The sequence below is a fragment of the Sturnira hondurensis genome, unplaced genomic scaffold (genome assembly GCF_014824575.4).
Source record: "Sturnira hondurensis isolate 20B ecotype Veracruz unplaced genomic scaffold, ASM1482457v3 Scaffold0007578, whole genome shotgun sequence".
In the NCBI taxonomy this organism is placed as follows: Eukaryota; Metazoa; Chordata; class Mammalia; order Chiroptera; family Phyllostomidae; genus Sturnira; species Sturnira hondurensis.
In genome coordinates, this window is record NW_028080209.1 from 551,291 (window position 1) to 563,753 (window position 12,463).

At 40.9% G+C, this 12,463-nt stretch overlaps 1 pseudogene; it reads right to left on the reverse strand.

The window, feature by feature from the left end:
• Positions 1-719: 719 nt before the first annotated feature.
• LOC118991556 (40S ribosomal protein S3a-like) lies at positions 720-2,630 on the reverse strand (annotated as a pseudogene).
• Between the last annotated feature and the right edge of the window lie 9,833 nt (positions 2,631-12,463).

Here is a 12,463-nt window from a genome sequence, read left to right on the forward strand (position 1 = left end):
ACCCTACACTGTTCTACGCAGCTTGAACATTTTATAAAAAGAATGAATTTAGGTGTGTATGTGAGTTAAGCAATGAATGAATTTCCACTAGGTGGTAGTAGAGAATCATAGTATGGGTCTGAAACTGAGGGGCTGGAGGAAATTAGTGGTTAAGCTGAAGATCAAACACTACTAGTCCAGTCTGAGGTTGTTTTTTGTAAATGCCAGGTGATACGTAGCATGCTTTTTTGAGCAAAGCTTTTTTGGTTATGTTCTACCATAACCTGCTTTTCTCTGAACTGGCATGAGACGTGTACCACTACTGAAACTGAACAATCAGTGTCCACTATGGTCAGAATGCTAGAAACTTGAGAACAGATACACACATTGATAAAAGCATATACACTCTTTTTCCTTAGGTGACATAAAAATGTAGTGATACACACTGGACCAGCACACATTCCTCTCCCTAAGTCGCCCAGGATAAAGGGAGGAGCAAAAACGAGGGGGCTGTAGCATTCTCCCCCCCAAAACCCCATGTTTAACCAGTCTGTGCAATGACCATTACATCCTTGGCCAGTGACTTGGGGAGCAAGTCACCCCAGGTCCTTTTACCTCTCCCACCCCCAGCTGGGCCCCAGCTCCGATCTGGCCAGCAGGTGTTAACATCTGGATATTCTCATCTGTGACATGATATTTCCTTTTTTCTAGAGGCCACATCTGGTTTTTTCTTTTTTCTTAAATGTCACAGATAGGCCTTTTTATTTGTCACCATTAAATGCCAGAATTTTAAACAGATTCTTGGACTGGGAGTTCAAATCCATCAGCTCCTTCAACTTAAGCACCTGTCTCATCCCCGGCAGCTTTCCCAGAACTGCTACCTTCACCATGAAGCTCCATGGTTTTCCCACTTCAAACCTCGGCTTCTTCAGCATTTTGACTTTTCTAACAAAGACATCATGAAGAGGATAAATAGATTGCCAAGCCTTTTCCACGTCTTTTCCAATGCCATGTGGAGTCAATTTATTGACCACTTCTTTCAAGTTGTTTGCCTGTACCTCTTAGGTCATGATTTCCATCATCCTCTTTCGGATTTGGAGGACCTGTTGATGCTGAGCAGAGGAGGTCTTCTGAATCTGATTGTTGCACTTTTTAGTAAAACCAACGTGGAACAGATGAAGCAAGTACCCATTGGTAGACTTGACATCAACATGAGGGCTTCAGTCATGGTCTGCCTTTTTTGACCATGGAGCACATTTTATCACAGGTAAGATCCATGCCATGGAAATTAGTCATGCAGTTTTTTCCCTGAACATCCTCAGTAATTAGCTTGAATTTTCTAAATACAACTTCATCATTTTGCAGATGATCTAGGCTCACTTCAAATACATGACCCTTCTTCAGACCATCTGCTGTGATTTTGGTTCCTTGAGTTCCCATGACTGTGGAGGCGACTTTCCTCAAAAGTACCCCAGCTGCCACAGATGAGAGTAATCATGACTGAGACATGATGTGATCTGGTTGGGGAGGAGAGGTGGCCATTTTCCCAGAGGAAAAAGGCCGTGAGCAGTGGCTAGTTTCCCGGTGGAAAAAGGCGTTGAGCTCCCTCCTCTAGGTGCTTTTATTGGGTTCTAATACACAGGAATACAGGGCGGCAAGGATCAAACAGTAGATAACATTTCAAAGAAATCTGGTCCTGGCTGGTATAGCTCAGTGGATTGAGCATGGGCCTGCAAACCACACAATTGCCGTTCGATTCCCAGTCAGGGCACATGCCTGGGTTGCAGGCCAGTTCCCAGCAGGGGACTCACGAGAGCCAATCATACATTGATATTTCTCTCCCTCTCTCCTTCCCTTCCCCTCTAAGGATAAATAAATAAAAATTTTAAAAATATTAAAAAAAAAGAAATCTGAAGGCTTAGTATGAGTCAGAGTCTGTCAGGAACAGAGTTTTAGGGTTTCCTGCTCAAACCCTTAACATATGCATGAAAGCACTCTTAGCAGAGCAGATTTCACAGGTTTATCAGCAAGTCTTTGTGATGCCAGATTTTTCCCCAGGACATGCTCTAGCAAGGCAAGGAGTTGCACTGCACCTCTCCCCAACAGGTATTCAGGCTTAAGAGGATTGTAGCCAGGAAGCACTTCTCCCAGAGGACACGGGGACTCAGGCTATGTCAAAGCCGGGGCAGGGGGGCGGGGAGAGTCCATTGCTGTTTGTTGCAGCGCCGTCGCCCCCACCCCAGTCCTTCCATGAAAGCCTCTCAAGTGATTGGGTCTGGCTTAGGTTTCCCTCCCCCCACCCCCCCGCCCTGTGAGGGGTCTTACCCGTCATTGACTTCCCACCAAGCTTTGAGGGCAAGGAGAGGAAAGTGAGGCAGCATTTGCTACCAGAGACAAGCTTTGTCTCCTGCAGCTCGCATTCCAAAGGTCTTCCCCCGCCCTTAGCCACAAGGGGTTGAGATACAATTCCTAGAACCAGACAGAGCGGTCTACAACACATGACTAGTGATTTTCCAACATTTCATATATTGAGCATAGCTGGTGCTTTCACATCATACCAATCTTTCTTAGAAAATGGTTCAAACACTTTCTTTTTTTCCCTTTTTGCCACCTTTCGTCAGGCACTTGTTTGTGCCCACTGCCATGGTGCTGCTCAGAGAGCCTAAAGCCACATCTGGTTTCTAATAACGACTTCTATCATCTTGCGAGGACCCTTTGAAGTGCGTGCCCAACTCACTTCCCTATGCCTGGGGCTCCCATGACCCCTCAGATCCATTTCCCTTGGGATCTGAAATCTGCCTCAGTGTGTTCGCTATCAGACTCTGGCTCACGACCCTTGATACTCATGCCGTCTCCCCGTGGAGCTGGGCCTTAGTTAATTTTCTTTAATTCTAACTAGTGCCAATTCCAGAGGAGGCACAAGTCAGGTTCCAACATCACTGGTCAGAGTTCCCAGCAAATTGCGCAGGAATTTTTTAGCATTTTTACAATGGAATCAGTACTCTCCTGACTAAAGGGCAAACCAGGCTTCTTTCTTTTTTTTCTTTCTCTTTAAATGTATTGATTTTATTTTTTTGAGAGAGAGAGACATCAATCTGTTGTCCCACCTATTTGTGCATTCAATCATTGTATGTGTCCTGACCAGGGAGCTAACCCCCAACCTTGGCATTGAACTTGGGAATGTTATGATAGGGGACTCAAGACTTGGAAAATTTTAGCTTAAGGTAAAAAGTTACAAGTCTAGCAAGTAATGTGTATGTTAAAGCTTTTGTTTCAGAAACTACAGATAAGGCCCATCCTGGCTCCAAGGAAAACAGCCGACCCTCTGGGGCACTGATAGAGATTACTGCCTGGGGACAAGCTGGAGGCATCCGGGCCTTTGTGTTCCAGAGACAGATAGACAGATAGACAGACAGACAGACAGATGGCCACTTTCCCCTGAGCACAGCTAACTGTCCAGGACAGGAATGTTGCAGCTTCTGAATCTCAAAGCCCTCACCCCTGCCTTATAAAAGGTCTGGCCTGGAAAGAAAAGATAAGATGGTTTGTTGGGGTATGAACCCACCATCTTCTCAGATCCCTGGACATCTGAATAAAGCACCCATAAAGATTCCATCACTGTCATTGCTTATTGGGTTGGTAGTGACAGGCGGCCCGGACACCGGTGTCTTTTCCGGTTACAGTTAAACAGTTAGATTTTTGTCTGCCCAGTGATTTTTATAAATTAAAAATATAAATTATTTTTAATTTATATTTTATTGATTATGCTATTACAGTTGTCCAAATTTTCCCCCTTTGCCCCCTCCACCGAGTACCCCTCACTCTCTCAGGCAATCCCCACACCACTGTCCATGTCCATGGCTCATGAGTATAAGTTCTTTGGCTGCTCCATTTCCTATACTGTACTTTATATCTCCATGGCTATTCTGTAACTACCAATTTATACTTCTTAATCCCCTCACCTCTTCACCGGTTCCCATATCCCCCTCCTATCTAGCAATCTTGAAAATCCTCCCTGTATCCATGATTCTCTCTCTGTTCTTGTTTGCTTAGTTTGTTTTATAGATTTGATTGTTGATATGTGTTTGCCATTTTATTGCTCATAGTTTTGATCTTTTTCTTAAATAACCCCCTGTAACATTTTGTATAATAATGGTTTGGTGATAATGAACTCCTTTAGTTTTTTTCTTGCCTAGGAAGCTCTTCATCAGTTCTAATTTATTTAAAATAAAATTTAAAATATATTTACTGGTCACTTATATTTCCTTTTCATGAAATTCCTATTCACATCTTTTCATTAGTTCATTTGGAACACTTGAAGTTGTCCCAGAGTCTGCTTACATTATCCTTGGTTACTTGTTGTTGTTGTTGTTGTTTTATTGCTTTTTCTTCTTGTTGTTCTGCTTGGTTGTTTTTTTTCCCACTTCCTTCTGTTCCAAATCATTGATTTGATTGTTAGCTTCATCCACTCTACTGTTGTTTTTTTATTTCAATTCATGTATCTTTCAGTTCTGACTGGATCTTTTTTTTATGCTATTGAGATCCTCGTTAAGTTCCTTGAGCATCCTTATGTCCAGTGTCTTGAACTCTGCTTATCTTCATTTTTGTTTAGTTCTTTTTCTGATGTTTTAATCTGTTCTTTCATTTGGGCCATGTTTCTTTGTTTTCTCATTTTGGCAGCCTCCCTGTGTTTGTTTCTGTGTATTAGGTAGAAGTGCTATGACTCCCTGTATTGTTAGCGTGGCCTAAGGTTCTGGTGTCCTGTAGGGTCCAGTGGCACAGCCTCCCCTACAACCCCAGCTGGGTCCTTGAGGTGCACCCTTCATGTTTGCTGAATACACTCTCCTCTTGCAGTTGAGCCTTGATTGCTGTTGGCAGGTCAATGGAGGGGGAGGGATTTACCCAGGCCAGTCATCTTCAAGGACTGGCTGTGACCACTGACCACCAACCTCTACCCTCTGTGAAGGATCAGCTGTGCAGGGGCAGGGTGGTAGTGCTCCAACATGGTCTGTAGGTGTCCACTGGGTGCACAGGCTCTGGGGTTTCCCAGGTGGTGCAGGCCAACCTCAGCCTCTACCTGTGTTTTGCCTCAGGTCACCCTGCCTGGGCTATAAAGCAATCTGAGATGGCTGCTACTTCTGCTGGGCTTAGAGATTCTCGGGCAAAACCAAGCTGTGAATTTAGGTTAGCTATTGCTAATGCCTAGTTGGGGTACCTTTGCAAGAGGTACAGGGCTGGGGGCTCACTGAAGCTAGCTGTTGCTCATTTGAGAGGATTTAGGAAGTTGTAAAGCATAAGCCAAGACCAGCCATTCACATGCAAAAATCTCTGTTAACAGCTTCGGTGGGCCGGAGAGTTGGGTGGGCAGAGTCTCAGGGGATTTGGCTTTCTAATAGCTCTGGAAGTCATCCTGGGCAGTGATTTTAAAATGTGAGATTTCAAAGGCAGTTCTAATTCATAATTCTCTGGTAACTACTATAAATGTACATAATTCTAAAATATACTTACTGGTCACTTATATTTCCTTTTTCATGAAATTTCTATTCACACCTTTTCACCATTTTTCTCCTGGATTATTGTTAAATATTTTGGATATAATCCTATGTAAATTATGTGTGAGGCAAATAAATCTAGTTGTGGCTCTTCAGTCTTTTTTCTTTAGAGTGTACTTTAATAAAAGTTTCTGACTTTAATAGCCAAATTTCTTTTGCTGTTATGTTTTTTAAAAAAATTTGTGTCATGTTTAATCAATATTTCCTCCCATGAAGTCACAGTTATTTGTTTTGCATTTTTGTTTGAAACCTGTAATGTTTTGTCTTCAACATTTTGGTTCCTAGTTCACTTGGAATTTATTTTTATGTATGATGAATGTATATACAATGATTCCAGCATCATTTATTGAATAGTACATCTTTTACCCAATCTTTAACATCCACTCTTCACATTCAAGGGGGCCTGCTGCTGCTTTTCCACCCTATTCTGTTGATATAGTTTTCCACACATCCTACCACCATCAATAGTGCACAGTCTTGTTACAATGACATTATACTCTTTTGTTATATTTTTGGAAGCACCCAACTTCATCTTTGTCTTCACTGTATCTTGCTGTTTCTTGTCTAAATTTCATAAACACCCTGTGTAGATTTTTGTAGAAATTGCATTGAACCTATAGATCATATTGGGAAAGACTCACATTTTTGTAACATTGCTGTTTCCTGACCTTAATTATGATATATCTCTCCATTTATACAGGACTTTGGCAACATCTTTCAGTGTTTTTAATTTTCCCCATTGAGATCTTGCATGTAAAAAAATGAATAAAGTACCTAGGAGTAAATTTAACCAAGGAGCTAGAAGATCTGTACTCAGAAAATTATAAGATACTAAAGAAAGAACTTGAGGAAGATACAAATAAGTGGAAGCACATACTGTGTCCATGAATAGGAAGAGTTAATATTATGAAAATGTCCATCCTTCCCAAAGCAATCTATAGGGCAACACAATTCCTATCAAAATACCAATGGCGTATTTCACAGAACTAAAACAAATATTCCAAACATTCATATGGAACCACAAAAGGCCCCAAATAGACACAACAATCTTGAGAAAGAAGAATAAAATTGGAGAAATCACACTACCTGATATCCAACTATACTACAAGGCCATAGTAATCAAAACAGCATGCTACTCTCATAAAAACAGACATACAGATCAGCTAAACAAAATAGAGAGCCCAGAAATAAACCTGTATGGGTTTATGGTCAATTACTATTTGACAATGGAGGCAAGAACATACAATGGGATAAAGACAGTTTATTCAATAAATGGTATTAGGAAAATTGGATAGATTCATGCAAAAGAAATGAAATCAAACCACTTGCTTACACCACACATGAGAAATAATGCAAAATGCATTAAAGACAAATGTTAGACTTGAAACTATAAAAGTCCTAGAAGAAAACTAAGGCAATAAAATCTCAGACATTTCTTAAAGCAATACCTTTTTTCATACATAGCCTGGGTCAAGGGAAACAACAGAAAAAAATAAACGAATGGGACTACATCAAAACAAAAACATTTTGTACAGAAAAGGAAATCATTAACAAAATGAAAAGACTAGGCACTGAATAGGAGAATATATTTGCCAATGATACTTCTGATAAGGGGTTAATATCCAAAATTTATAAAAAATTAAAACCACTCAATACCAAACAAATAAACAAAAAATGAAAACTTCAATTAAAAAATGGGCAAAGGACTTGAATAGGTACTTTCCCAAAAATGGCATGTAGCTGGCCAATAGATGTATAAAAAGATGCTCAATGTCACTAATCATCAGAGAAATGAAAATTAAAACTATAAGATATCACCTCACACACTTGTCAGAATGGCTATCATCAATAAATCCACAAATGACAAGAGTGAGGATATGGAGAGAAAGAAACTCTCATGCATTATTGGTAAGATGTAGTTTCTGCAACCACTGTGGAAAACAATATGGAGTTTCCTCAAAAAAGTAAAAATGCAACTGCCTTATGACCCAGTGATTTCAATTCTAGGAATATATCCAAAGAAACCCAAAATACTGAAACAAAAGAATAGCCCTGGCAGACTGATTGAGTTGGTTGGAGCATCAGCCCATACACTAAAAGGTCGTGGGTTCGATCCCCATTGAGGGCACATACTTAGGTTTCGGGTTCAATCCCCAGTTGGGGTGTGTATTGGAGACTACCAATAGATATTTTTCTGTCTCTCCCCCCTTTCCTCTCTCTCTAAAATCAATTTTAAACAAAGAATACATGTACCCCCATGTTCTTTGCCATGCTATTTACAATAATCAAGATTTGGAAGCAGCCCAAGTGCCCATCAGTAGGTAAGTGGATAAAAAATCTGTGTACATTTACACAATGAATACTACCCAGTCATCAAAGAGGAAATCCTACCTTTCATGAGAGCATGGATGGACCCTAGAGAGTGTTATTTTAAGTGAAATAGACCAGTCAGAGAAAGACAAACACCATATGATTTCATTTATATGTGGACTCTAATGAACAAAATTAAAAAAATAGAAATACACTCATAGGGCCCTGGCTGGTGTAGCTCAGTGGATTAAGCGCAGGCCTGCAAACCACACGATCGGGGTTCGATTCCCAGTCGGGGTCCATGCCTGGGTTGCAGGCCAGTTCCCAGCAGCGGACTCATGAAAGGCAACCATACATTGATATTTCTCTCCCTTTCTCCTTCCTTTCCCCTCTAAAAGATAAATAAATAAAATCTTTAAAAAAAAAGAAATACACTCATAGGTACAGTGAACAGACTGACAGCTGTCAGAGAGGAGTGAGATTGGGGGACTGGGTGAAATAGGTGAAAGAATTAAGCCAAAAAAACCCAAAACCAAACCACAGACAACAGCATGGCAACTACAGAGGGAAAGGGAATGAGGCAGATAGAAGAGGGTAAACAGGGGATAAATGGTACAGACGCAGACTATACTTTCAATGGTGAACACACAATACAACATACAGATGACATACCATACAATTGTACACTTGAAACCTATATATTTTATTAACCATATAGCCCCAATAAATTCAATTTTAAAAGATCTTGCATTATAGCATTTTCCATTTATTCCTCTATCATAGCATTTTCCATTTCACATTATAAAATTTGACTTTCTAAAAGGGTCTGCCTCTTTTTAATTCAATGCCAATAATTAAATTTTAGTTCTTAGCTTTGAAATGCTGGTGACAAAATTCTCAGCCAAATAAGAAGAAAAAAAGGTTCTTTTCTGCCCCAAAAGCAGGGGTGAACAACAAATGTATTTTTTAACATAAATCTGTCTTTATAAATATTTTTAACAAAGATAATTTGTCAAACCTCTAGACCTCCACGACTTTGAACAGACCTTTTAAAATGATCCTTAATCTATAAAAAATCTGTAATTTTGACCACTCATCTTAATAATTTAATGCTCTGGTGACAATGTTAACATCTTCATCTACATAAAGGTAAAATTACTTGTGATTTTTTTGTCAGACCCAAAAAGAATCATCAGCATTTCCCTTTTCTCTCACATACAGAATAAAATGGTTCTCCTGGGTTTTTCTTAAACAAAGTGTGAGGGACTGTTGGATGACAGAACCAAGCAGGGAGTGGGGACATAAGGAGGGTGATTCCATGTTGAGCCTAAAAATTAACCCATAATAAAAAAAATTTTTTCTTTAAGTTAAGTAAGCCCTGGCTGGTGTGGCTCAGTGGATTGAGCATCGGCCTGCAAACTGGAGGTTCGCAGGTTCCATTCCCAGTCAGGGCACATGCCTGGGTTATGGGCCAGGTTGGGCCACCAGCACGGGGTGCGCGAGAGGCAACCACACAATGATGTTTCTCTCCCTCTCTTTCTCCTTCCCTTCACCTCTCTCTAAAAAATAAATAAATAAAATATTTTTAGGAAAAGTCAAGTAAGATGAGTCTCCATTTGGGCCTCAGTGGGAGCCTACCTACCTCTGTTATATTTCCCTAGTTAAATCAAAACTTTGTTAAAGAATTATTTGTACTGAAAATCCAGAGCTATTAGAAAGTGAGAAAAATTATGAGATTTTACTATGTTGTTGATTTTTGTCTAGAGAATTTTGCAAGAAGTCACTGTTTAATCAAAGCAGATGGCCCCAAACTCGAGTGCATCAGAATCATCTGGAGAGCTGTTAAAATGCAGATTCCTAGGCTCCACACCCACCATTTCTGATTCAGTGGGTCTGGGGTTAGACTTGAGAATTTGCATATTAATACATTTCCAGGGGATGCTATAGCTGCTGGTTTAGGGACCACATTTTGAAAACTACTGGTATAGAACAGGTTGTTATTCCAACATGTTCTATCATTTGCTTTTCTGAGTTGATCAAGTAATAATTTCATCTGATTTGAAACAATTCTTTGTGAGAAACGAAGCTAAGATGGAGTGTATTCCCACCCTGCGGGCAGACATGGTTCAGAACACAGGGGATCCAACTGGCTGCTCCTCTTCAGTAACCAAGAACCACAAGCCACCACTCCAAGTTAAAGACAAGAAGAAGAAAAGAAAGGGAGGAAGGAAGGAAGAAAACTGAAGGAAGCTATGCATATATTTTTCTCTTCTACAGGGTTGGGCTAAAGGAGGTTAACAGTTGTAATACAAATAAATAATACAATAATTAATCAATAATAATACAAGAATAAACTCTGTTTCTTGTACTCACAACTGTAAACCTACATTTGCCAACCTCGTATCTTCTCCTTGCTTTTTCTGGGAAGGAAGTGCTACTGCACAATCTTCAGCTTTCCCAAGAAATCAATGATACCTTTTATTTGAGTGGATTCATTTTCCCTGTGTGAAAGCTCATGGGAACCTGTGTTTAGGGATCTGTATCTATATTCATGAGTCTGACTGACATAATTTTTCTTTCTTTAATGTCTTTGTCATGCTTTTAGTATAAAAGTTATGCTAGCTTCATAAAATGAGGAGATATATCCTCTTTTATTTTCTGTACAAACTTGTCTAGGATTAGAATTACTTTTCCTTAAGTATTTGGTACAACTGGCGGGTGGTGTAGCAAACAGGGCTTTGAGTTCCCTTTGTGGGAAGACATTCAACAATGAATTCGATTCTTTCTATAGATGATGACTAAAAAGAAGCATTCAATGTGACTGAAAAATGAGTTAATTAATCATTGTATGGTACCCCCAACTAGCAGCTATTTTCAAAGAGAGAGCAAAACCCATTTCCATCACGGGCCATTGCCTGAAGGAGGGTCACTGGTTCAGTGTTCCCTTCCTTATAGATGAGTGTAAGGGAGAGGAGGGGCGCTCAGAGAAGGCCTCTGTGTTTCTCCAGGAGTTCATTTCACGGGTAGGAATCAGTGTTTTCCAAACTTAAAAGACCGTTATATATATTTTTTTCTTTTTTTTCCGTTATGTATTTTCCATAAAACTATACTTACGCTCACTATCTGTGATGCAGGCTGGTATTTTCTTTCTTTATTTTTTTTTAAAGATTGTATTTATTTATTTTTAGAGAGGGGAAGGGAAGGAGATAGAGAGGGAGAAAACATCAATGTGTGCTGTGCCTCCCGCACAACCTCTCCTGGGGACCTAGCCAGCAACCCAGACACGTGCTCTGATTGGGAATCCAACTGGCAACATTTTGGTTCTCAGGTTAGCATTCAATCCACTGAGCTACACCAGCCAGGGCAGGCTGGTATTTTTCATTCTATCTTTTTCTATACTATTTAACTATGTATATATAAAATATTTGTTATATGCTTTTTATATAATATTATACTGCATATATTTATAATTTATGACATTCCACTAATACAATATATATATATATAGTCTTTCAGGGTCGTGGATGAGGTTTGGAAGTGGACCTAGGACCACGACCAATGCTTTCAGGTTATTCTGTTCGGGGATAAAGGAGTCTTTGCCACTTGCCAGTGGGGAAGATTCCACTTACTCAAGATCCGCATCTATCAGGTAGGCTAGAGTGAATTTACTTGCTAAGTTCTTGATTCATGCCGCAGCATGGAAAGAACCGAACGGCGCTACTAGAAATTCCCCTCCTGCTCTTTTCTTGGCCCGCTGGAAAGGGAAGAAGCCATCAGAGTCCTGCTGAGAGGAAACTATACTTGAGAGGAAAATGCTGGCACAGGAACACTTCCTACCCCCGGCCCCCAACTTAATCCCACCTCCTCTCCCGACTCTGCACCTATTTCCTCCTCCAGTCTACCTCTCCCCTCCCCCATCCTCCCTGCAAATGAATAATTGGCCCAGCGACCAGACACTGTGAGGGGTGGGAAGGTCAGAAGCCCACCCTGGAGTGCAGGAAAGGTTGCCCGGGGTCACGAGTAAAAGCATTAAAGTCGTTCCCCATTTGCTGTTGTGGCATCACTTGCGAGCAGGCCTGACCTTGTTAAACATGACTGCCTTTTTACTCTCCTGAGTTTGTGCCCCCAGGATGGAAAATTACTAGAAAGCAAGAACAGAACTAACCCGCTCCCTGCAGCCAAAGGCAGAAGATAACATTGGAACAAACTCCAGCCTCCAGTTACAACACCGCAACAGCCCAGGGGCTACACAACAACAACCCCCCACTTTTGTAATCCAATTACAATCCAATAGAAACTCGAAGCCCCACCCCTCACGGCTGGTGTATCTCTATGTACCCGGCCCTTTCCCTCCCTTAGGGAAGTAAATGTAAAATCCCTTTACTTCCTGCACTTTCTTCTCTTTGCGAATTCTTTCACAGCCCGCGACACTGACCACCCTAATAGCGCAGACGCTGACTAGGGATATTTCTGAGTTGCGCCCCATCTGGCTACCAGGTGCAGGTCAAGGCTGGGGTCTCAGTCTGAGGAGGCAAGATGAAGTACCAGGTCACAGTCCCAGGCGTGGGAATAGCGTGGACAGGCCGAGAAAACCTCAGGGTGATGCCCAAGGGTTGGCAATC